Source organism: Heloderma suspectum, chromosome 11, assembly GCF_057233095.1.
Source record: "Heloderma suspectum isolate Gila_16-S chromosome 11, 16-S_ref, whole genome shotgun sequence".
Classification (NCBI taxonomy): domain Eukaryota; kingdom Metazoa; phylum Chordata; class Lepidosauria; order Squamata; family Helodermatidae; genus Heloderma; species Heloderma suspectum.
The window spans coordinates 10,624,168-10,646,422 of record NC_139468.1 but is presented as its reverse complement, the minus strand read 5'-3'; the positions used below and the strand labels follow the sequence as shown (position 1 = coordinate 10,646,422).

At 45.8% G+C, this 22,255-nt stretch overlaps 1 protein-coding gene across 1 annotated transcript in view; it reads right to left on the bottom strand.

The window, feature by feature from the left end:
• LINGO1 (leucine rich repeat and Ig domain containing 1) overlaps nt 1-22,255 on the bottom strand; it is a 104,519-nt gene that overhangs the window by 2,627 nt on the left and 79,637 nt on the right. The window lies entirely within an intron of this gene.

Here is a 22,255-nt window from a genome sequence, read left to right as displayed (position 1 = left end):
TGTTTGGCATGGGGGAAGCATTCAAACAGGCCACACAAACACTGCCTGCCCTAGATCTGTGCCTCATGACCAAATTGGCTCTCAGCAGCCATGGGAAGGGTATTCCACAGTCAGCCATTTGTAGCACAGTAAAATTTTAGGACTTATTAGAAAAAAAGGTGGGACCTAGGCATAAACATGCTGGCTTTGCCCCACCCCAAATCAAATGAGAAGGAAGTGGACTTGACTGAACTCAGACTGAAATTCAGTGGCAAAGATCCGGTTTAGAAGTAGACCTTCCCACTCTAAGCCTCATTCTTGAACCAGCCCACATTTTTTAGGGCAGGGGACTAATGAGAAAGGTAAATCCGGCTGCATAATTAAGTCTTTGCTGCATGACCACGGGAGGAAGAGAAGAGTTTGGAAGCTGTTGTTAATATCCTTTTCCAGGTCAAGGTGATCCTGTGAAAAGCCCTGAATGGTAACCAGGCAGTTGTTAGCTCCACATCGTAGCCTCTTTGCCACAACCCCTTGATCCAAAGGTTGCCCTGAAAACTACAGCCCATGAACCTGGTGAGCACTGAGGAATGGCTTTACATTCTCCTCATACATCAGGAGAAGAAGTGGCTCCATTAATGAAGTCCCGGATTCAGAGGTGAGACACATACAAATGACACTGTCTTCTAGCTTAGCTAGCAGACACAGCTGGGGGGGGGTGGGGCTTAAGCTGCATGCAGAGCCTCTGCCTACAAAATGGATGCTACCATCTCTCTCTCTCTCTCTCTCTCTCTCTCCCTCTCCCTCTCCCTCTCCCCCTCTCTCTGTTTTCCCACAGCCGTCTTTTAAAAACTGTCTTGCAGATGTAAGAACCCATTTACACATTGCGCAGAACAAGGCAGTAGACTGAGGTGGAAAGAATCCTGACTGTGCTATGTCAGATTCCATGTGAGGCAGTGACGATCATATTTTTGAATGCTCCACATGGTTAAAAACACACACACACACACATGAATAAAAAGAAAACCTTTTCAGTAAGCTAGCGCACATGGGAGAAGGCTACGTGATTCCTTTCCCCACAATGTTTTGGCATGCAGGGAGTCTATGGCAGGGCAGGGGTTGTGGTGGGAGATACGCATTAAAACAAACGTAATCCAAGCTGCAATCTGAAGTGATAAAATCTGGAACTCCACCACCTCTTTCTGCATAATGCAGCCTTTCCCAAAATGTTATCCACCAGATGTGTTGGGGCAGCCAGCATGGCCATACAGAACGGCTCCCAGACAAAGGGTGCTGTTAGATGCAGGCTGTTGTCGTGGAAGATCAGGAGAAGCTAGACACATTTTTGCCGTCGTAGGGCTAGTCACGCAACCTGGCAACCTCAGACTGTGGCGTGACTGGAGCCAGGAGTGGGGGAGAGGGTGAGAAAGAGGGAGTGTGTATGTGTGAGAGGTTGCCAGAGTGAAAAGACAGCATATTTGAGAAGGAATAAGAAGGTGGAATCTGTAGATGTCACAACAAGGAACTTTTTTTATTAGTTAAAAAAGTGGGTCACAGTGTACTTTCAGGTGGTTCCTGAGATGACAGCGAAGAGGCAAAACACAACAAATAGTGGATGCTGCATTGAAAATGTCGCTCCTTCTGTGCTGTATGCAACCATACTGCAGTGTGCAGGTGAAGCTCAAGGCACTCTGGCCCTGAAGCGGCATCTTGGCTGGCAAATATGCCATTGACACAAAGCAATTCTGCTAATGCAGATTTACTATCAAGCACAGCCTTCCCCCACTGTGCCACCCTTCATATACTTGGGACTATGACTCCCATCAACTCCAGCCAGGAAGACCAATGGCAAAGGATGATGGGAGTTGTAGTCCAAAACATCTGGAGGACATTAGATTGGGAAGACTGACCTAGCATGCCTTCTCTTTCCCATTTACCCACAACTGACGACACCTTTTCTCCCCTTTTTGCCCCTTCTGCCTCCCAACACATGCATGATCCATCTTTCCTTCCCCGCCATAAGACTTACATTTTCCAAGAAGTCCTTACCACAACTCCCTAGTTGCCATACAGTACTCCAATGAAGTTTAAGAATGCATAACTGAAATAAATCTTCTTCCACCATTTCTTCCTCCCGCCATCTTTCCTCCTTTCTCGGTTGGCTATCTCTTGTGTTGAATTTTAGGAAGTAAGTGAACTTGGGCAGGGACGTGTCCTCTTATACTTCGCGAAGCACCATGCACTTTGCTGGCAGTCAGAGCCAGCATCAAGGGTAGGCCTGGTTGGGCACCTGTGGAGGCCCCACATCTCAGCCGGGGCACACTGAGAGGAGTCCACGGGACTTGCGCTTTCTCTCCACCACTGCAACCTGCTTATTTACCTGCCTTTTGCTCTGGCCCAGACAATGGTGGTGGTGAGAAGGAGGAGCAGGAGATGCCACGGCCTGCTTGCTCTCTGGCTCTTTGCCTTTGAAGAAAGCAGGTGGAAGCAATGATGAGAAAGAGGGAAAGGAGCAGCTGGTGACAATGGCAGTGCAAATGTAGGCTCACTGAGGGAGGGGGGCCACTGAGGGTGTCCCACTGCGATTTGGAAATACAGTGGAGAACATTTGTAGCAAAAGTCCCTCAGGTCACACTGCATTTGTCAAAACAGATGGGCTAATAAACACCGATTTCTTGGAATCTGGAATTTCTGGAGGGTTTTTTTTTTTTTAAGGGAGAAAAAGATCCGCATCCTATTTTAGCTCTTAAAACTGCAAATTTCCCTGGGGATGGAGACTGAATCTGTAAAATACAGTTTGAGTACAGAACTCCTACCAAACTGGAGCAGAACAAGGAAGCCTTTGCAAGCCATCTCAAGCATGCAGGAGGCATCTCTGTATAAGTGAGGACTTCTCTTAAAACAGCACCTACAGCCCTTCTGACCCCAGGGGACTGTTTTCCAATTTGCAACCCTATCCCCCCCACCCAACACATGTCCCGATACATTCCTGAGTAGACAAATTAGTAGGGATGGAAATAAATTCATTCCGTTTGTATTTTAAATACCGGATAAAAGGAGCTACCTCTTCACAAAGCCCATAGCTAAACTATGGAATTCACTGCCACAAGATGTTATCATGGCCACTGACATGGATGGCTTCAAAAGGGGATTAGATACATTCATGGGTCATAAGTAGGCTGACCATATTTCCTTGAGACAAAAATGGGATATTAGGATGACAAAAACGGGATGGGGTTATGTAATATTTCATATTCATGAAAAAGTAAGATGATAACAAAAGTTTTATTAGAGAAAGAATCTCTGTGGGCAGAATGATGGTAGAAATAACAGTAAAACTCACCCTCCTGGCTCCCACACGCTGAATGGGGCCTAGCGACCGCCTCTTGAATTCCCCGCCACTGCGGACAAGCGAGGGGGCGGCGTCTGATCGTCGCTAGCTCAAGAAGCCTGGCCCTGACTGGATAAAGTAAATGGAGCTTCCTCTTTCGTCACACTAGTAGTTTTACTGCATGCATCGATTAGCATAGAGCCTTATGATAAACGCGTTCAGTTTTTTACAAAAAATTAAAAATGGGACAAAATTGACATTTATACTAAAACGACGGGGCGGTCGGGAAATATGAAAAAAACGGTACTGTCCCGTTTAAAACGGTATGTATGGTCAGCCTAGTCATAAGGCTATCCATGGTTGCTAATCCTGATGGCTACGTATTATCTTCAGTACCAGTGTCAGTATGCCTCTGAGTACCAGTTGCTGGGGAATGTGGGTGGGAGGGCGCTATTGTGCTCATGTCCTACTTGTGGGCTTCCCATTGGGGCATCTGGTTGGATGTAGGGATGGACGAAAGTCCCTTACCTGGTCCCGCAGCTTGCTTCGCGGTGGGGGGGAGGCGCTCCGTTCCTCCCCCCCGAAATTCTTGGTGGGGGGGAGGTGCCCCATCCCTCCCTGCCGAAATTCTGGCCGGGGGGAAGGCGCCCCGTCCCTCCGGCCACAAAACCTCGTCGTCTGCCGGGACGCAAATGGCGGCAGCTGTAGCCGCCGCCATTTGCGTCCCTGCAGTCAGCCGTGATAGGCTACGTAAATGTTTACGTAGCCTATCACGGCTGACTTTGGGAAAAAAAAAAAGCGCGTACACAAATGGCAGCGCCCATGGGCGCCGCCATTTGTGTTCCTTACTTGGGCACATGTAGTCTATGCAGACATTTACGTAGACTACAGCGAAAATAAGGACAACGCTATTTGCCTATGGGCGCCACCATTTGTGTACGCGCTTTTTTTTTCCCCCCAAAGTCAGCCGTGATAGGCTACGTAAACATTTACGTAGCCTATCACGGTGTTTTTTGAAAATCTAGCCGTGATAGGCTACGTAAATCTTTACGTAGCCTATCACATTTGTTGTTGTTGTTTTTTTACACTTGGAAATGGCGGCAGTGGCAGCCGGTCGGAAGACCGGCCGCCGCCGCTGCCGCACCGCTGCCGCACCGCTGCCGCCATGGACATTCGACCGGGGTGGTGGTGGGGTGGTGGCAGACCGTTTCTCCACCAATTTCAGGGGGCCAAATGCGTTGGCATTCAGCCTCCCGGAGATTCGTGGAGAAATTCTCCGACATCCCTAGTTGGATGCTGTGCTAAGTAGACCTTTGGTCTTATCCAGCAGAATTCTCATGTTCTCAGTGGTAGAGCATTCCCCAGCTCAGCCTTCCCCAACCTGATGCCCTCCAGATGTTTTTGACTTCAACTCCCATCAGTCCCAGCTAGCATGGCCAATGGTCAGGAATGCTGGGAGTTGTAGTCCAAAGCAAAAAGAATCAGGTAGCAGCTGATTTGCTTCCTGGCAGTCTGTTTCCTGGCAGACTGAGCCCTGTGCTTCCAGAGCGCCATCTAGGCTGCAATACCAGCCTGCCTGAGCATTCCATCAGCTGACCCTCAAGGACCAATCCCCGTCTGCCAAGCGGGGCTTACTTGCCAGTCTTACTGCTAAGCTCCTCCTCCCCGCTCGTGCACTTGGACCTACCTGTTCTGGACCACACAGCTGCTTCTGGCCCAAGGCATCCTGACTGCCTAGATCCTGATGCTTGCTGAGGCCTGACAATGAGACAACCTTCCCCAATTTGGTATCTGCCACATCAGCTCCTGGGTGGGGATGTCTCTTCTGAAGAGTAAATAATGTACGAGCTGAACGCCAGAGCCTGCTGCTCAAGCTCTTCTCGGCTCCTGGGAAGAGGCAGGTTGATTTGAAAGGCAAATGAGCCAGGAGAGCTGAGCTCCCAGGAAACCCTGCCAAGGGACACTACTGCATCTGATATATAAAGTTATTTGGGAGAAGTTATGGCTTTGTCAGGGCGGCCCTTCCTTCCCCGTCATAAAACAAGCCCATCGTCTTGTCAGTGGGATGCTAAAACTTCATGTCACTTTGCTTCTGGGGCCTCCATTTTTTATGGTGTTCAAGCTGTTACAAAGGACTGAACGGCGTTAATATTGCACATTGTACTGGTTCCGCTCATCACACACACTGGCTGTGTTTATTCCCATTGTTATGTACATACTGAGCATTTACTTTGGCTAATGCTATTTACGGCCATTGCTGGATGGATGCCACACATTACTTCCAATGGCTGGAGTGCATGTGTATACGTGTGTGTGTGTGTGTGTGTATGTAAATATCTTTCTCTCCTGCACATTACTTCCCACACACCCCAAGGGCTATTATGGTGCTTGGATATGCTCTGCGCATAGCTTTAATCACTTCTGTTTATATCTGTCATTTGACAGAGATATATGGCCTTTGCTTAACTTCTCTTCTTTAAAAAAAATATTCAAACGTTTTTGATAAGTTGCAAGGATGAAAAGTGACAGGCAAACCATAAATATGTCAGATTTCTACCTTCCTGAAATCCAGAGGCCCTGTGAATCAAGGGTTTTCTGGCCAATACAGGCTAAGGAAAGAATTACCGTCTACCCTGCTGAAACTTCCCTCTTCCCAAGCTCAGTTCCAAACTGGATCGTGCCTCTCTCAGTCTCTGTTTTTCTCTCTCTTGGAACTGTTCTTTGTTATTCAAGAGTTGATGTGCTCCACCCCAGAAATGGTTGCTCCCCTGAGGCAAGAGAAGGGGTTCACATGCAAATAGAAAGGCTGGGGTCATGTAGGGAAAAAAAAGCCCACCGTTCATTATGTGTGCTGCTCTTATTGTAAGAAATGTGGTAAATGTTGTCATTTACTGAAATCCTTACATGTTTTATGAAGTCCATGGGGAAATACCAGAAAATTCTGACATATACCAGTGAATCTCAAGAGCCAACTGAGCACCTTCAGTAGAAGTCCATATGCAGGGCCAGAGGATGGTGAGCTCAAGCATTTGCCGGGCTTCAAGACTGACAAAGAGCTTTTTGCCCCACTACTGCCATCATTCTCGCTTTGCATGGAGAACTCAAGAAGGCCAGAGGCAGTGTGGGGGAATTACCAGTTTGCATCACTGGTGTTACTGTGGAGGCCAGAAGAGGGAGAGGAAGCAGCAGTCGGGCACCCTCTATCGTATCTGGATTCACCCCACCCTCCTGCTACCAACAGCCACTGAGGAGCTTTTTCTTTTCTGTTCTTTTCACAGAAAAGAAAGCAACTGTTCTTCTGCTGTATTCAGATCCAACTCTGTGACCTGCTGAATGTTGCAACTAAGAATGTAGTCCCTGAATTTGCTTTTTTCCTCCTCCTTCCTGATCCCCTTTCCTTTTGTGTCTTTTAGATTGTAAGTGTGCTGGCAGAGACTGTCTTATTTCTTTTCTGCATAAGCTACCCCGGGAGCCCTTTTTGGCTGATGAAAATGCTTTAAATAAATAAACAGACACACAAATGTTGCTGAAATTCACATAGTCAACCTGGTTCAGTATATGAATTTGTCCAGCTCACAATGCCTGGCTCTATTATGAGTTGAACACTATTCCCTCTAGAAGTTCACCTCTGGCTCAGAATACTAAATATGGTTCTCAGCATGGACATTCAGTCAGTCTGGTTCCCAAAGATCTAGGAGAAGTGTAGACCCATGCACCAAATCACTTTCATGATTACCTCTAACTCTTAAAGAAACTGCTTTGCTGGCATATGCACAGAAATTCTTCCATGTTAACCACAAACTCTCAATTAAACTTTTGTTAACTGCTGTGCAATACGTGGCCAGGCTACCTTGCGGTGGATGATGTGGCCAGATCAGGTCACTTGACAAATGCTTGTAAATGCCAAGTCAATTCCAAATTAAGCCAAACAGAATTTGCCCGAGTCTATTTTGCATTCCTGATCTTTTTCGGGTTCAGTGGGATCACCAAAGGTGTCTTGTCTAAGAGTATGTCAGAAAAATCCACCACTGACTGAAATAGATGTGGATGTCAGAGAAATGGATGTGGATGTAGGTGTCAGCGAAATCCACCACGAACTGAAATGGGTTCGGATTTCCTTTGGTCCAGGCCGTAGCATCCGCAGCGGGGTGGCACTAGCGGAGTCTGCGATCACGCAGTCTTTTCTTTTCTTTTCAAAATTGTGAAATTTATGGAAATAAATCCATAGTAAAATCCATAAATCTGAAGGAATGGTATGCGAATGCAACTCACATAATATAATAATAAATACATATTTATTATTTGGAGTTTCCTCGACTCACTTGAAAGACCAGTGAACGAGAGGGAAACACATATTTCCACAGTCGCTGTCAGAGAAATCAAGACTGTGGTGGTATGCACAAAAGGTGGGAAAAAATGGCATCAAGGAAAAAAATACATAAAAACCTCTGAAAATTCATGATATTTTAAGTAAATTACGCAGACCTGTGAAGAGGGCACAGGATTTTCATTCATTGGTACATAGTTCTCTGTAATTTTTGGAGCAAGAGAGAGAAACATTCCAGGGGCCTGCAAACAGCGGAGCACAGCACTGCACGCAAACCACAGAACTCACGTGGGACGGATGGAAGAACATTCGTGCATCCCTATCGAAGAGTCTCCAGAGTCCTGGAAGTGACACTGTCCAAATATTATGCTTCTTTCCATCACTTTCTTGCATTTACTATGCCAGAGAAATAAATGTCAAAAACTTGCCTCCTCCCACCCCAAATAACAACTTCCTAATGTTTTCCACTGGCCCGCCTAGATGTCAAGATTCACCAGGTTTCTGACACTTACTGCAACACCACACACACACACACACACACACACACGTTACTGCTTTCATCTCATAATTACTGATCGATGATGCTGTTGATGATTCGGTAGTACTTTAATAAGACTCAATTTTCCATGTGTCTTGAAACGTTATGTACTAAAATAAATAAATAAATAAATAAATAAATACAAGAATACAGTTGTAGGTTAAACATAGACTGATTTGCCTGTTCTGGGAAGTATATAAAGAAAATGAAGGAAAGTTTAAAGAGAAAAAAAGGGGGGAGGAGAAATAAAACATTACGTTGAAGGTGTAGCGGGATGGAGAGTGCAATGGGGAAGAATTTGTTAGAACAGAGAGTACTAAGAAATTCTGCAAGGTGTTTTGACATTTTTCTTCCCTCCCACGAGTTTTCAGATATCACCCATTGATCTTCATCTGGGGGCCTGAAGGCTTTCCACTTATGATAGATTTGGCTATGGAGCTTCAGAAGTTTATTTTGAGCTAGAGCAGTCTTGGCCAACCTGGTCTCTTCCAGATATTTTGGATCACAATTCCCATCAGCACCACCCACCATGGGCAATGATCATGGATGATGGGAGTTGTAGTCCAAAACACCTGGAGCCCATCAGGTTGGGGGAGTCTGAGCTGGAGCTCTGGTGTATGCTGCTGGCAATACAATCTTTTCTTTTCTTTTGGATTTGCTTCAATAGCTGGTAGAAAAGGGAAGGGAGATTTGGTTGCCTGTATTTTTAGTTCATTGTCAATTATGTAACATCCTCTCCCCTCAAGTGATATGTTATGGCTTTTTTTAAGATAGAGCTGCATTGCTTTTGGTGTCTGAGCAGTGCCTTGAGCTGTTGGATTGCTGGCATGAAAATCCCAAGAAAACAAATAAGACAAAAATCTATAAATGCTTGGCAAATTCACTTATTGTGTGTGTGCATACAGTTACCCTACAGTTTGCACCTGTTATCCCACAAATTATGTCTGAGAATGAATGACTGGAATTTGGCCTGAGAGGTCAAGTACCTCCTGTTCCAGCATGCCTGCCCAAAGGCACAGGGAGGGAGCCAGGCGAGAGGCCACAGAGAGGAGTGGAAGCATTTGCCTTTGGGGCAGGAGGTTGGCCCTTTAAGGATTCACCCTTTTCAAGGAGTGGGGTGGAGATGAGGCAAGTTGGGCTGGATGGAGGAGCTCATAAAGTCTCAGCCCACCTCCAGCCTTTGTTGGAGCAAAGCTTACCTGAAGCTTTCCATAGTGCTGCCTTGTATATGTATATCTACTGTGAATAGAACAGTTGTTTAGTTTAAAACTCCATATGCTCATGTGGAAGATCCTGGCTGTAGAGAGAGAGGACTTGGAATGGGGGGAGGAGGAGATGGCTCTACAAGGGTTGAGGAGATATTACCCTTGCTGCTACTGCAGGGTCCCCATAGTCAGCACTGACACCAACTTCCATATATAATAGTATACAGGGCCTGCTAAAGACATTTTGCTGCCTGAGGTGAAGGACAAGATGGTGCCTCCACCCATTCCATGTACCAGAACTAACTGGACTGGCAGATTAATCTCTCTTCATCACTGGCAATGGGACAGCATCCTCCACCACACCTGAAGGCAGCAGGCTAGCTGAGGGGGTGCAGGGCCAGCCATATGGCCCACAGGTCTCTTCTCCAGCACCTTGCTGCCACCTCCCAGCATCTGCTGCCTATGGCAACTGCTTCACTTTGCCTAACAGTAGGGCCAACCTTGATGGTATTATGCAGCCAATAAAATTCTGTATTGGAAATGCTGCCATCCTAGATGTTGACACACAGCATGGTTTTGTCACTGATGTCACCACCACCTTGAACATCATGTTTACCTCTAGCCACAACACTGTATGCGAGGTGGTTGACTGACATGCTTATACCCCAACCAAGGTGCAACCTGGGAGCTACAGTTAAAGAAGTGTTGCTATAATTAAACCAAGCTATTGGTCTTTTGACTTACAGAAGGACCAACCAATCTCCAATGTGATGTAGCTCTGGGAGTCCAAAACAAACAAACATACAAACAAACAAACCAAAAAAGAAAATCTCTAAGGGAGGATCTTCCCTGTAGGCATTCGAGTTCATATCTCACTAGATTTAATCCTCTCGAGTAACATATGGGGTGCTGCAACCTCTCACACATATTGCATCCCAAAGGAGCTAGGGGAAAATATCTGCTTCAGCTTAACACCTCCTATTCTCATTATATCCACTGGGGAAGTTCATCTTGCAGATTAGGGGGTGTTGCCTTGTAGGCATCTAATTAAACTCTGTATTAAAAATAAACAGAACAAACAGACAACTTTTTGGAACTGGCAAAAGAAAAAGACAGACAGACAGACACAGACACAGACACCACCCCAGACATGCCAATCGATGTGACCATGATTGTGAACCACATCTGTACAGCAGGTACCATTCTAGCATGTTTTATGGTCTCATAGCACTACGGCAGATGTCAATTGTTAAAATTTTTAATAGTGCCGCAGCTCAGACTATACACTTGCAAAATCTACGCTACCCTTCTCTCTGCTAAGAGCCATCTTTGTTATTCTCCTTTGGAATCCAATTCGCTGTACTCACACTCTTGCTGAGAGAGACATTTAAAAAAAGCGAGAGAAGCAGAAACATCAGTTGCAAAACAAAATACCGTCTAAGGGGTCTAATTAGGCTGAGATTGAAGCGGCTTCACCTCATTATATTGAAGAACAGCCTGCCTTATTTGGATGTGTTCGGGAGCTAAAAATTTCATGCACAACCTCATGGCGAAGAGCCGGGCTTCAAACAGATATTAGATAAAGGAAGAACAGAAACACTGCAAAGATACTCCAGACAAGATCCCTTGATATTACAAGGCCCACGTTTTCAGATGATTCATCCACGGTTATGCTGAATTCTCAGAACTGACTGAATGTCAAATGAATGCAGCTCTGCCTCGCTAAAAAAGCAAAGCCACCCCACAAATGGGAGATGCCTTTGGACACAAGCAACTGGCAAGTTCTCTTGTGCAAGACACACTGAAACGAATGGGAGCCACACAGGTAGTGTTGTAGCTGAGCCAGGGCTTGCAATGTTGAAGCACCAGGACTATTTGGTTAGCAGGGATGCTGATGTCATCTGCCACCCCCATCTTGTTCCCTCTGAGCTTAGCAGCCAAAATACTCCCAGTAACTGAGGGATTATGATTTTCCCAGCAACAATATATCGTTGTGTGCTCTCCCTGTTGTAATGCAAAAAAAAGGAAATAAAAAAATGTTGGGATGACTTCGTATTGAGCAGGCAATTAAGACCCATAAGCTTTACAAAAGGCCTGTTCCTGGTGGAGATGAAAGCTGCTAGAATGAGTTTGCTGATAGGGATCAACACCGCTGCCTGAATTTTTGGACTCTCCTTGGGGGCATGGCCATACGGACTTAAATTCCAAAACGCAAATATCAATGGCTACTAGTCTTGATGACTATATGCTACCTCCAGGATCAGAGGCAGTATGGTGCCTACTTACACCAGTTGCTGGTGTCCTGTTTGTGGGTTCCCTGTTGACCACTTGTGTCCTGTTTGTGTGTTCCCTGTTGACCACTGGTTTGCCAATGTGTGAAGAGAATGCTGGACTAGATAGACCCTTGGCCTGATCCAGCATGGCTCTTATGTTTTTATGTACCCCTACATCACTGCGCACAAGGCCATTCCATCTGGTTGTATCAGACAGAGAAATGAAGAAGGTGGTTCCCTCCATCATCCTGGATGGGTCCCATTCCCATGTGGTTCGTCCCCACCCAGAACTGCCTTCACTTGAAGCTATTCCATCTGGCTACAACAGAGGGAAGGGTGTGTCAGCGAGGCCCCATCCATTGGTCCACTTCTGATCAACTGCCATGAGGTTCCTCCTGACCTGGAATTGTCTCCAGCAGGCATCATTCCACCTGCTCATTATGTAACTTCATAATGGAAGAGTAGGCAAGAGTTGGTACTTTCCTCCCAAGTCCCCCTCCCCTTTTGAATCATGTCTCTTAGCTTGTAAGCAATTTATAAAGTGAAAACTGCTTTGGTTCTTTGGCAGGAAGATGGCATATACATGAGATAAGTAAGTAAATAAGTAAATAAGAGGACTGATAAACAACTCCTAAATAAGCAAGAAGTTCTATTGATGGATCCAATCTGGGAGTGGACAGAGCTTCATGGCATTTACTTTAGGAACATACTTAAACCACCACCCATCTAGTCCATGATCTGGCTGTCAATAAGTGTTTAGCTGCTACAGTTTTTTTAAAAAAAGTGATTCCCAGTGTGTGTGCATATGTGCGCGTGTGTATGTGTAGGGGACACACTAGTGTACTATGAAAAAAGCAGAAGTGTACCATGCAGCATTGACTCCGCCAATATATTGACAATGACATCAATCTAAGGTAGTAAAGGTGCACTGGGACAGGAGGTAGATCAGGACCTACTGGTGGAACTCTTGGTGATTTGCGGTGGGTTGGCCAGGGTTTCTTGCTTTCAGAATTTAACAATAGCACAATGTTCTTCACTGTAAGGCCTAAGAACTACTGGCATGAGAGTCGTTACTGAAGGCTGTATAAATCTTGGGGTGTGTGTGTGCGCATGCCTGGATATCACAGGATGTTTGGCTGGGGGAAGGACATCACAGTTTGATGAGGTGGCCAAGGTTTGTGTTTTTGGTTTTGTAGCAGGTGATGGGAAAGATTTCAGCCTGAGATCCTGGGAAGATGCTGCCAGTGACAGTAAACAGCACTGGGCTAGGTGAACCAATGGTCTGATGATATGCCTTCATAGGCATAAAGAAGATTCTCCACCTCATATGGTCTTCAAGCTTCTCTTTAAGTGCCAGTTTGCTACCAAACAGGGATTGGGTGAGAATTTTGTTTCAGTTCAAGTTTGAGAACAATTTACCAAACTTCCCAAATTTCTCCATATTTCAGACAAACAAACTTGAGATTAAAATCAATTGAATATGGGAGAAACCAGAACTTTCAGATTCATCCATCCAGGCCCAGAGCTTTGAGTACTTAGCTCTCAAATGTCTGGGTTAGAATCCCTGAACATTTAAGCACATTAGTGATGAATTTGGGTTGCCACCACTTTTGTCTGACAGGCTCCTCATCTTTAATAGCTGTTTGATTGAATTTGGCTGGTGCAGATGGGTAAGAATTTAATTTCAGGTTGTTTCTGATAAGAATTTACCCAAATTCGCAACATTCTTCATATTCAGGAGAGAAAGGACTTGAGATTTTTTTTAAAAAAAAATTGAATGCAGAAGGAAGTGAAACTGACAGGTTTGCCCATCCTAACACACATCTCTGTGTGTAGGGAAGTGAGGCAGAGGGTCCTGGTTCCCGCTAGTGGGTAAAATTTAGTGGCCAATTTTAGAAACCTAATGACTTCTGTCTTTCTCTCCCCCTGACAATGGTGAACAATTTTCTCCCCATCTTCTCTTCAATATGCGGAAGCCATTACCGTCCTCAACTCCCTTCTTAATCTTCATTTCCCAATGCTCAACATATCCATTTCATTCTGCCTCTCCTGACCTGTCATCATACATTCCAGATGCTTTATTGTCTGTGTTGCTCTTCTCTGATAAGTTCAGCGTCATTAATATATTTGAATATATTTATCCTCATAAAGCCCCAGGAAGGGAGGGAGGTGCCATTATCCCCATTTTCTTTTATTACACTATGCTTCATTTATCTGGAGATGCTCAGAAGCAATGTCTCAAAACATTTGGATAATGAGATGTTTGGATAAACAGGAATGCTATTTACAAAGGGTTGCATTTGCAAGAGGCTACAGATGAGTAGCAAACAATGGTGGAGATTTCACAAACAGTGGTGGAGGAGGTCAACACACATCTGGGCTGTACTAAATGGCTGAATGCTGTCACATGACTACCACCTCTCCTGCCTAAGGGTCATGCACATAGCAAACTACCATGTCAAGGAGACAGCTAGGTTATGACTCTTCTGCCTGAACTGGGTTGACATGCTGGTCAATTGACTGGCTAAATATTTTCAATGGACTGCCTATTGTTTGACCGCAGTCAAATAAATATTCCACGGAAGCAAAGACTCCCACTGCATAGTTGTTTTATTTCTGATACCAGAAGGGCCATAGATAAGTGGCAGAGCACATGCTTTGCATGTCTAAGGTCCCTGACCCAAATCCTGGTTTCATTTCAAAGGCTATCAAGTAGAAGGTGCCACCAGAGAAGATAATACTGGGCTAGATGGACTCATGGTCTGATTCAGTGAAAGGCAGCTTCTCAGTTATGGACCAACTGTATTGCTCCATCATATACATGGTAAGCTGTTCAAGAAGTCTTAAAGGATGTGTCCATCAACAAGAGTGCAGAGAAAGCAAGCACCAATATCCATAAAATGGCAAACCAGGGCATGCTTTGTGTAGCAAATCAAGGAGGGCTCGAAAAACCTGCTCTGTGGTCTAACAGTAAGAATCTAAAGACATGTAACGTTTCGTTGAAATCAGCCCTGGGTGCAGAACTCACTTGCCTCAAACTGGGAATGAAATGAATGGGAATGAGGGTTTTGTTTGAGAAACACCTCACCTCGAGCCTGAAGGAATTGTTTGATTTGTTGAAGCACTGTGCAGATGTCTTGCCCCACTGCAAACAAGATCCTTTCATTTCTGATGACTCAGCAGGGTGAATTTTCTATCTAGAGATAGGCCGTTGACATCTAGTTCCTGCTATGAGTGACATGCTTGAAGTTCACATCCTGCTACTAGAAACATGCATGCTTCCCCCATCCCCAGAGCTATGGTGGTGTAAGCTCGGGTACCACTACCAGCATTACTAAGCCTATTCTCTTTGGTGTGTGCCTCTCCATGAGCCCCAATTTATTTATTTATTGCAATGATATGCCTCCTCTTCCTCAAAGGAGCTCAGCTTAGTCTGAGAGAGTGACTGGCCCAAGGTCAAGGGTCAGTAGGGACTTGACCTGGTCCAGTAGTATCTCCTTGGTCCAGGTTCAACACTGAACATCAGGGATAGGCAACTTATGGCTGTCCAGATGTTTTGGCCTACAACTCCCATCAGCTCTAGCCAGCATAGCTAATGGTAATCGATGATGGAAGCTGTAGGCCAAAAGATCTCACCTCCCCTTGCTGAATATCACACTGAGTCTCTGGATATACACATCTCTTTTGATTGTTTCTTGAGTGCCTCAGGAATGGAAGAATCTCATTGTAGGAAACAGCAGGAACCCCCAAGCCTTCTTACAATGTTGACAGCCAAATTTTGAAAGGCGAGCAAATGGATGATAAAAGAACGATGTGAAATTTGCATATCATTAAAAGCGAGACACGGTATTGGAGTCTACGCACGCCTTACACATTATTAGTCCTCAGTACTAAATTTAAAATCCAGGGTAAATACTAGGCCTGACAAAATAACATCCATAATGTTGGTAGTTGTGCATAAAAGGGGCTGGAATGAAGGGAAATGAAAACACTGGAAATGACAGAGCTGAGATGAGTTTTAAAGGCTTATTCCATTTTCTCATTCACCTTTCAGACACCCCATGGGAGATGCCAGTAACACAGACGTAGAGTCCTACAACTAAGCTGCTCTGACTGAGGCCCTGAAAAGCTGCTGCCAATCAGAGGAAGCAATACTGGGCTCAATGGGCCAATGATCTGGCTTCGTATAAGGAAGTGTTCTATGGTCATATCCCTGCCAATCGGAAATGAATGGTTGCCTGTATGAGGCAAAACATTTTCCAGTGGGAGAGGTGCCCATTGGTGTAGCATTTTGTTCCTCAAGATTAAATCTGGGCTAAACTGGGGGACACTATATTTCCTAGAGAACCCCTCCCCACATTTCTTCACACAATACCAATGTTAGGAAACAAGATAGTTTTTAGTAGACTGGCTGGGCTTACTCACCTCCCAATAGGGTATAGACAGCCAGCGTGGTGTGGAGGCTAGAGTGTTGGACTGGGAGTTGGGAGATCCGGGTTCTAGTCCCCACTCGGCCATGGAAGCTCACTGGGTGACTTTGGGCCAGTCACAGACTCTCAGCCCAACCCACCTCACAGGGTTGTTGTTGTGAGGATAAAATGGAAGAGGATTATGTACACCGCCTGGGTTTTCTTAAGGAGGAAAAAAGGCGGGGTATAAATAAATAAATAAATAAATAAAATAATAAATATAGAGGACTTTTCAAGGGCTGTCAGAGGGCAGTCCTCTATTTGAAGGGCTGCCCAGTCCAAGCCCAGTTTATTAAAGATAAAGAACCATAGGAAGGGAGAGGCCTTGACGCTGCTCATCAAGAGTTTGCATGTAGCATGTGTGGTTGCAAGCACACAGATGGTCACCTGGGCACATTCTTCCCTGCAATGGTGAGATGTACATATTTATTTAGGGAGCAATCCTATGGCCCCTGGACAGAGTCTAGGGGGCCATAGGATATTTCAGATTCCTGGATTCGAGGTCAGAGACAGTGCTCCGACCTCAGAACCAGGAGTCCAAGCTCCCCTCCCTCTCCCCCTCGCAGCCAGCAGGGGCAGAACCATGCTGTCTGGGTTGCAAAAGCAACCTTGGAGAGGAGCGGAAGGGGAACGTGCTGGTGGGTGGGCAGGGGAGGGGACCGGGGAGGCCGACTTATGTCATATCCCCAGGCCTCCCCAGCCTCCTTCCCTCCTGCTCCACAGAGCCCCAGCTAGAGGGGTGAAAAAGCCCATCCAGCCAAAACACAAAGCAGGAGGAGCACAGAAGCGAAGGTCATAAGAACATAAGAATGTAAGCAGAGCCATGCTGGATGAGACCCAGGGTCCATCTAGCCCAGCATTCTGTTCACACAGTGGCCAGCCCACCGTCGACCAGGAAACCACATGCAGGGCATGAGTGCAAAAGCACCCTCCCACCCATGTTCCCCAGCAACTCATATACAGTACATGGACATACCACCTCCACCTCTCCTCTGGCTGTGGCTGGATGGCCATAAGACTCTGAGTTTGGAGGCTTATGGACATCCCAATAGGATTGCACCCTTATTTGTTATGTTTTAAATTCGCCCGATAATTAATGTTCTCTGGGTGGATTACGAACAGTTAAAAAAATAAAATACAAAATGACAAACAGGCTACAGCACAAGAATATTTAAATACAGAGATATGTAAGAACAGCTATAACATTTCAAAACAAAATCTCTAAAATGCCTGGGGGGGTGGGGAAGGTCTTTGCTGGGTGCTGAAAGGATAATAATGTAGGCGCCAGGTGAGCCACCTTGGGGGTAACATTCCCTATCAGAGGTGCCACAACTGAGCAGCCCCTCTCTTGTGTAGTCACCTTCCTAACGTCCTTTGGTGGGGGCACTCAGAGGAGGGCTTCTGAAGATGACCTAAGGGTCTGGGGAGGTACATACGGGAGGAGACGTCCCTTTCAATATTCTGGTCCCAAGCCGTTTAGGGCTTTAAAGCTCAACAACACTTTGAATTGGGCTCTGAAATGGACTGGAGGCCAGTGCAGCTGTCTAAGCACCGGTGTCACATGATCGTATAGACCAGTCCCTGACAGTAGCCTAGCAGCTCTATTTTGAACAAACGGAAGTTTCTGAGCCATCTCCAAAGGTACTTGTACAACACAATGCAAGTATCCACCTGGGAGGTTACCAGAGTGCGGAAGACTCACCAGGCAATCTATTTACAGATAGGGTGACAGCTGGTGTATCAACCTAGGCTGATAAAAAGTGCTCTTGGCAACCAAGGCCACTTAGGACTCAGGTGACAGTGATGGATCCAGGAGCACCCCCAAGCTGTGCACTTGACCTTTCAGGGGAAGGGCAACCCCCACCAGACCAGGTTGCACCGTATTTCTCTTTAAACCATATTGCTAAATTTGCATCTATACATATGTGGGTTAGCATATGCAAATGTTATGCAAATCTATGCCCTCTTTTGTCCTCTTTTGTGTGACACATTTCCTCCTTTTTGTGACGCATTTCCTCTTTTCAGCAATGCATTAAGTGGCTACTCTACAACCAAGGTGCATCAATTTCTTAATACTGCATGGAAATATATGGGGAGCTTGCCCTCAAATGCACTCTAGGACATGGTGCCCACAAGGCAATTTTGCACTGCCCAGATTAGACACTGCACATAAAGAAAAGGGACTGAGCAGAACATTTTGCTGCCTATAGGAAAGGCTGGTGGATAAGGGCCTTGGATGGTGTAAATCAGCATGACTCTGGTGAATTCAAATGGAGCTCCAGAGTCTTTACATTAGCTCATTTCCTGGCCCATTTTTTTTTTTTTTTTAAGGAATAGGAGCAGAGGGGAGAAAAATCAATTCTGCAAGGAAGGTGTAAATGGATTGGACTGGAGATAAAAGCAGCAGCAACACCCAAAGCCAGAAAGGCTGCAAAGAGGGATGACTGACTCTCTGCAAAATACAAGGTGGGTGCGGGGAGCAGTGATGCAACTTCAGATTTCAGTAGAGGTGCGGGGGGGGGGGATCAAAGAGATTCAGGTGCAGAGACAAGATTCTCAGCAAGATTTAAAGTTTCATTCTTGGATGTATTCAAGATTAGATGGCAAGATAAAGCAATATGCACTCCTTAAGATCATTTGCTGGGTTAGTGCTTTATATACCTTATAAGAACTATAGCAATGTCATCAGCACTATAGCAATGTCATCAGTGCAGGTCAGCTTTTTTAAAGCAAAGGGATTTGTGCCTTTGGCATACAAATTCAGTACGTAGGATCACAGAATTTGGAAGGTACCTTTGGAGGCCATCTAGTTCAAATTTCTGCTCAGTGCAGGACCTTCCAATGACAGCATCCCTGACCAGTGGAGGCTGGTGGCTCCGATGTCAGTGGGGCAGTGAATCTGCTCCAGGTTTCAGTCAGAACCAGTCAGAACTCTAAAGGAGCTCTCCACTTTGGATTCACCACCCCACTGATATACTGGCCACCAGCCTCCACTGTGCCTAGCTGGTGGTCTTCCAGTCTCCACTTTAATGCTTCCAGTGAAGGAGAACCCATACCCTCCTGAAGCAGCCATTTCACTGTCAAAGAGCTTCTGCTGTTAGGATGTTTCTCCTAATGTTTAACTGAAATCTGTTTCCTTGCCATTTCTACCCACTGGTTCTAGTCTGTGCCCTCTGGAGCAACAGGAAACAAGTCTGCTCCATTTTCTGCATGAAAGCCCTTCAGATATTTGATTGCAGAACATTTATCAAATAATTTTCAGATTCTTTTCAGATACGTTAGACCATTTCAGCGCTTAAGACAAAGTTGATCAGTGCCAGAATTAGCCACAAATGTAAGCGCACTGGACGAATCATCATATCTGGTTGGAAAAATGCTGAGACATTGGGTGGGTATCCCCTGCCTTCCATAGACAGACAGACAGACAGACAGACTACACAAAATAGCAACCATCAGAGGCTCTGTTCCCTATCCCATAGTCACCAGATGTTCAGCAGGGGTGCATGAGAGACAGCACCTTTTCTGAAGTGGTACCCAAATTATGGGATACTCTCCTGGGAATAGCTTGCTGCTTTCATTGCTGTTTGCTTTCCACAGAGCATTCGTGACTTATTCATTTCAATGGTCGTTGAGCTGAATGTGATGCATTGCTCCTGGATCCCTTATCTCATGGATAGGGATGTTGGAGGAGCCTGGTTAGGGGGTGGAGCTCAACAAGCTTTCATTGGCTCCCCTCGGACTTTGCTCCATCTTCTGCTAGCTGGCCCAACTTGGTGTTTTTTGAATTTGCGCAACTTAAGACTGCAATTTGAGTAAATTTCCTTAATTTGGGCAAATTATGCAAATTTCAGCTGTAATTTGTACAAATCACACAAATTTGCACAATTTACAACCATAATTTGTGCAAGTTTCTAATTGGGCAGCTTATGGCTGAGAGAAAAAATATGTAAAAAGTCCCTGGAATTCAGGGAAAATGCATGGCTTGGCTCACAAAAGGAAGCCAAGTCAGGCACGCCATGTAAGTCCAGTTATCCCCCAAAGGATAACTGGACTTACATGAATTTCCCAGTGATGGATATCCCTTCCCATGTCCCTTCCCATGTTCAGGTGACGGACATTCCTATTCATGTCCCGGTGATGGACATTCCTGCTGATGCACTGCTCCTTTATTTGGTTTTAATATATTATGCTGTGCAGGACCTCAAACCCAGGGGCCAAATCTGGCCCTCCGGGGGCCTCAAACTGACCATCCAGCATTCCCCAGATGGCCATGTCTCTTCCCTTGGCTCCACCACTTTTCCCGACCACTGATCGTTTGCCGCTTTGTGCACGTTTTCTCCATTCTAGAAGGCTGAAATGCCTCTCCTAAGGCTTAGTTACTGGCAGGAAGAGATTTCTGCTAAAATATGCTGGTGTTGTTGGGTTGGGGGGTTGGCCCCATCCCTTTCCTCTTATGCCCCGCCCACCATTGGAATGTGCCCCCTCCAAGCTTCTCTGAAACAGAATTTGGCCCATGGGCTGAAAGAGGTTCTGCACATCATATAATATGACACTGTTCTATATTGCTTCACTCTTATTTTGAAAGATGCTTTAGCTGGTGCCCCCATGCAGGCATTCTTTCCCCTGTAGAATCTACACATGAGGATTGGGGACGACTGTATTAGCCCTACCCCTCCATTGTCGCTGTTGTCTTTGACCTCCAGATGTTGAGAGTGCACTTCTGAGGTGGGGAGCCTTGCCTGCCTGTGTAGGATCCCTGTGCGATTGAGAACCCTGGGAAACAAGGGGTCCAAATCCAGTGGTGTAGCAGCAAATTTTGAAGTGCAGGCCCTCAGCATGACAGTCGCCACAGCCACACCCCCATGGAGAGTCCAAAAACGCAGACAGCTGTGTTGATCCATATCAAGAAACCAGGTCAGCAGCTTTCATGAGTCTTAATTGCCCATTCAAGACCAGGCCATCCCAAAATTCTTTACATTACAATCGGGATAGCTTGCAACTATATACTGTGGCTGAGAAAAGGAATTTTCTCCCCCACTGTAGCTACTGTGAGGATCACAGTTAAGTTCAACAGGAACAGAGCATTCTGCGTGGGGTGTGGGTGGCAGATGACATCAGCATCCCTGGCCGTGAAAAATTGCTGGTGCTTCAACCCTGTGATCCCTGGGTCCACTACACTACTGTCTTCATTGTATGGGGAGCCTGCATGGGTAGGAAAGGCTCCTCCCTGCAGAAATTTGTCCTGAAGACATGGAGGACAAGGAAGATGGTGGTGATGGGATGGTGGTGGAGCCAGCATCCCAGCTTTCCCTCCTCATGTGTAGATTTTACATGGAAAAGGGCACCTGCATAGGGCTTAACACTGATGTAAAAGCAGGAATTGATTTTTTAAAACACAACAAAAAAATCAACATGTATATCCCCCCATTTTTCCTCTTGCGAAGAACCCAAGGCAGCTTACATGATCCTCCTCCTCTCCATTTCATCCTCACAACAGCCCTGTGAGGTAGGTTAGGCTGAGAGTCAGTGACTGGCCCAAAGTCATCCACTGTGCTTCATGGCCAAGTGGGGACTAGAACCTGGATCTCCTGAGTCCCAGTCCAACGCTCTAACAACTACACCACACTGGCTGGTAACATAACAGATAACAGAAGAGAACACAAAAGCCCCAGCCACTTCCATTTGTGGTAGTCCACAAATGTTTGGGATAGGAGGGAAAGGTAGCTTATGGGGTGCACAAACCCCTAAAAGAATAGGGCCTTTAAGGCCTAGAAAGATTCCTTCTCATTCATTTAACATGGAAGTAACTTTGAGGATATCACCGGGGATTTGAATTTCAGCAGAAACCTTCTTCAGGAGTTTGGATCGCTTTTGCAAATGCAAACTCTTGCTTGTAAAAACTGGATCTGCTGTTCTGCCCTTACTGTACTCCCACTTGATCCCTGGAGTAGGCTATGTACAAGACCAACTTCCTATCCTTTATTTATCTTTTTCTTTCCTTTCCTTTTCCAGAAGGCATCTTTGCTGCATGCCTAGAAACTCTCGGCTGTTCATTATCTCTGGGTTCAGGGTTCATTATCTCTGGGTTCATTATCTCTGGGTTCAAGGGCACAACCTGCCCAAGCAGGGATGAGTC